This window comes from Penaeus chinensis, chromosome 16 (assembly GCF_019202785.1).
Source record: "Penaeus chinensis breed Huanghai No. 1 chromosome 16, ASM1920278v2, whole genome shotgun sequence".
Taxonomy (NCBI): domain Eukaryota; kingdom Metazoa; phylum Arthropoda; class Malacostraca; order Decapoda; family Penaeidae; genus Penaeus; species Penaeus chinensis.
In genome coordinates, this window is record NC_061834.1 from 12,217,270 (window position 1) to 12,222,269 (window position 5,000).

At 31.0% G+C, this 5,000-nt stretch overlaps 1 protein-coding gene across 2 annotated transcripts in view; it reads right to left on the reverse strand.

Annotated features, from left to right (window-relative positions):
* LOC125033460 (poly(A)-specific ribonuclease PARN-like) overlaps window positions 1-5,000 on the reverse strand; it is a gene marked incomplete in the record, with an annotated part of 29,659 nt that overhangs the window by 24,120 nt on the left and 539 nt on the right.

Sequence of the window (5,000 nt, forward strand, 5' to 3'; positions counted from 1 at the left end):
GGCAGGGGAGTCTTATGCATAGCTGCTCCCTTTTTCGCACCAGGCTAGCCAGCGGTGGCAGCTGAAAGCGGGAAGGCATGCCAGCACTTAACGCTAACTAGGCTACCACACCATCTCTTCACATCACCCCGAGCATGAAGCACCCACCCAACCAACAACAAGCAGGAAATGAAAATTCTGTAGTACTTATCCAATTAAAAGATGGCTCTGCCACCACTAATTTCAACAAACCATTAAAATTAACCAAAGCTCTAAACAAATCAGAATTTCAGTAATACATAGTTGAAGATTCCCTAAGAGTACTAGGAGCAGGTAAAGACCTCAGATTTGAAATCAGAAACATATCCAAATTAAGACCATTAAAAGAAATAAATAAACTAGGAGAATGGGAAATAATGTGCAAACAACCAACTTCAAATTGATACACAAACTGTTGCTATGGAACAATATACCCAGTCAAGACTGATTTGATTATAGAAAACATTAAAGAGAATATAAGAACACTAGGATATGAATCAAATTAAATAATAGAAGTAATAACTGTTTTCTACTGTGATGAAAACTATTTACCAAATACAAAAGAATGTAAAGTGCGCAAATTAGCACAAGAAATAAACATCATCAGTAAACACATCATCTCAACCTATAGAAGATAACAGAATGCAAACATATGCACGGAAATTAACAGAACCAGAAAGCCTCACTTTAAGCTTAGCCAAAGAACCCCAAACAAGCCAAAAAAACAAACTCCAAAGAAAACAAGGCTTGCACTACAAACAACACACAACAAACAACATGCCCAGACATAAATGAGCAAACTCAACATAAACAAGTAGAAAACAAATCTAAAATAAACACCAAACAAAAAGTCACACTAAATTCACCAATTACATGGTCATTACCAACCCCAATTATAAACAGAGAAAACACAAATGATAAAAATGAAAGAAATGTAGATTTTTTTTTCCTGGACAAAGATAGCTAAAAAAGTATTTAAGATGATAATAAAAATAATAAATAACTTAAACTATGACAAATCAACAATTCATAACATAATGAAGTCAATAAATGAAATTAGCAATATGCTAAAAGGTCTGTTCGATTTTTAAAATGAACAACCCTATACACAAGATCCATGTTGAATAAGAAAACAAATTTTATATATATATTTTTATATATATATATATTTATATATATTTATATTAAAACAAATAATTATCTGATATACAAAAGAAACTCCAAGCATAATAGCCATAACAGAAACGTTATTAAAAGAAAAAGACAAATTTAATTTAAGTAACTACACATAATCAGAAAAGATAGACTAAATCAAGTCGGAGGAGGTATAGCTATATGCGTAAAAAATGACCTACAATTCAAAGAAGTCAAATTCAGAGATAGACACAATGATAAATTGGAAACTCTATGAATAAAGATAAACTACAAAACCAAATGGTTGAACATGTTAATATTATACAACCCATGTAATGACATAAAAACAGAAGAACTCCAATACTATACAGATCAAATCACAGATCCAAAATTAATAATAGGGGACACCAATGCCCATCATCCACATTGGAATGACAATATAAGCTAGATGGAAATAAATAAGGTGAAAGTATAATAATTAGTCAAATTAATATCATAATGATAACTCCAAAAAATCAAACAACTTGAGTTGATCCCAAAACAGCCAAAGAATCAACCAGACCTAGTATTGGATCACCAACCCTTGGCCACATTCAATTAAAACGGCATCTCACCTAGATAGTGACCACTTGCCAATAATATTAAAAGATAACACACATAAAGATAATAGTTTATTAAAAGAAAAAAGTGGTAATATAGAAAAGAATGATGGATGGACATCCAAAGAGTACTAAATAGTAGAGAAATAGGTAATTTAACATCATTTGATAAAATTACAGGAATTATAGAAAATACGGCTCTAAGATATTTTTTTAATTGGAAACACGAGAATATAAGGACAAACCAAATAAACCAAGGTGGAATAAAGAATGCTATGACATCATAAAAAAAAAAAAAAAAAGCTTTTAATAAATGGAAAAAAAAAACTACAATAACAAACCAATTAGAATACAAAAGATTATTATCAAAAGCGAGACTTACAATAATGCAAACAAAAAAAAAATCATGGGAAAAGTTCTGTACTACATTAAATTTTAAAATTCCACCTAGAATATGGAATTTTCTAAAGCAACTAATAGGAAAACAACTTCAGTGTTTTATCAATTAATAGAAAATGATTTGCCACTAACAAACATTAAACAAAAACTAGAATTTCTTTTTTAAAGAATATATGGAAACTAAGTAAAAAGCCCAAAAAATATCTGTCAGATTTAGAAAAAGGAAGACTATTTAATTTATGAAATACAAATGAAATAGATAAAGAAACATCCCTAATGGAATTAAAAACAGCAATTAAGAATGCCAAAAAAACATAGAAACCAGACCTAATATGCATGCCACTGATGCACTACATACAATAGACAGACACATAATTAAAGAATTTTGTTTTGTTCAAAAATAAAGATCTTGCGTAGAATAAATATAATGAAAAAGCTAACTTCATTAAACTGGGGAGCAAACAGAGAAACTCTATAAAAATTTATAAAATATATATAAAACCAAATATAGAATACGGAATAACAATCTATAGAGTAGCATAAGATACAGAATTAAGAAAACTAATATTCACCTTTAAAAAATAGAATAAAGATCTTGAATGCATACAATTAACAAAAATTCTAAATAAACCAAATGCAACCCCAGTAAAGCAACAAATAGCAAAATGCATAAAAGAATATAATCCTCAAAGAGACAAAATATCACTAGTACACAGAGCTACGGAAACAAAAATATATTCAATTAAAAACACAACTCCAAATGATATCAAACATATCCCCAATACCCCCATGGCATGATATTTCAGAGAACATAGAAGCAAACTTTATGGACAATATAACAAAATATAATCCTTAAATTATCATTCAAAAACAATCCCAGGAGTTAATAAACATTAATTACAAAAACTTTAATTTTCACTGATAGCTCAAAGATTAAAGACCAAAATCAACATCAGCAGCAATTTTTATCCAGAAAAATATAACAACTATTTGGAAATTACCAACGAAAATAGAAATCACTCATGCAGAATTATTTGCTATAAAACATGGATTGACTTAGGCAATAAATAACAAAATGAATAATACAGTAATATTAACAAACTCACAATCATCACTACAACTAATACAAAAGCCCAAACTGCTTAATTATAAACAAATAACATACAACATACAAAAACAAATATAATTTCTCTTAACACAAAAACAATAAAATAATGGATTCCATCACATAAAAATATAAAAGGAAACAAAACTGCCGATCTAACTGCAAAGAAAGTGCATGAAATAAATAATCCCATAAATTGACCTAAATTGCATCATAGAAGAAATCAAATTTAAAAAAGTACTGAAAACTAGATACATGCATCACAAGACTAACAACCAAACACACAAGATTAAAACTACACCTACAGAGAATGAAAATGGAAAATGACCCTTTCTGCAGATGGTACAAGGATCAAGAAGAGACTATAGAACATAAGCTATTACACTGCCCAAGATTCAACTCCGACAGAACAAAACTAAAACATGCTTTAAGACGAGTGAACATAAAAGATATTGATATAAATCATTGAATTACAGGTGCAGATCAACCATCTACAATAAAGTACTACATACTGAGACATACAAAGATTTTTCTACAAAGAACTAAATTAACTGATATAACTTAAGAAACAAGAAGGCCCCAAAAAAGAAGAAACAGGGGATATAGACAACAATAATCTAAAACCCTATTACAAGAAAGAAGGTGTAGTTTTACCTTGTTTCCCATTAATCACTGCAATCACTATTAATTCCATCTTCAACTTTACTTTGTGTTTGTACACATCTCACTATTAATTCCATCTTCAACTTTACTTTGTGTTTGTACACATATGATGGCTCCAAAGTATTAGAAACCTAAATTTTGGGGTTGTCATTTTTTTTTTTTCTGAAAGTTGGATTTCAGCAAATCAATCATTACTAGTGGATAACAGCTGAGTCAAATATTAAAAGTACACACAGACTCAGGGCTATCACCCTGGCCTTCATGAATATTGGCCTACTACAAGACCTATCAAAGCTCCCTAATATAAATTCTGGTATTAGAGGTGCCAATGGTTAATGGTTAATGGTTAAAACAAATAAATATGCTAGACATCAAGGTCAAATAGCACTAACAGAGGTGCCAAGGGTATGGCAAAAAAAAAAAAAAAAAGAATATGCACAAGTCTTGGGAATTTCTGCATAATTATTTACATACATTCCAAAATACTTTGGTAATTCTCTACAATACACAACTTGCCAGAGGCTAGGTTGCCAACCCCATATCACAATTTTTTTTAAACAATAAAAGATGCTGTGACTGCCCAAGGGGAGGAAAAATGGGGATTCCACCCACAACAGCAAAAAACATTGTCTTCATCTTAGTATCTGTAGCATGATAGAGCTGAGACTCAAGAGCACCAAATCCACAGGCTGAGAGCAGCGCTCTCCACGATCTTTTTCCTATATTTGTGGCATGACCATTCATAGCTGCAGATTCGTTCTTGTACCAATGACTGCAACTTTTTGTCCTCTATAAGAATATCATCATCAATTAACCCTAGCTGAGTGCATCCATACTGATTAACCAATACCTCCGGTTAATCTTTACAGCCCAGACTCACTAAGCTACTGCAAATTAAATATGATATTCTTGCAGAAGACAAAAAGTTACAGTAATCTGAGCACGAAATAACCTTAAAACACAAAGGATAACACCAGAAATAAAAATAAATATATTGCAGAAAGCCCCACAGCCTAGGTCCACTTCGTGATCCCACACTAAGAGCTCATAGGCCTTCCTAGTACAGCATCGTCAAATTAAGA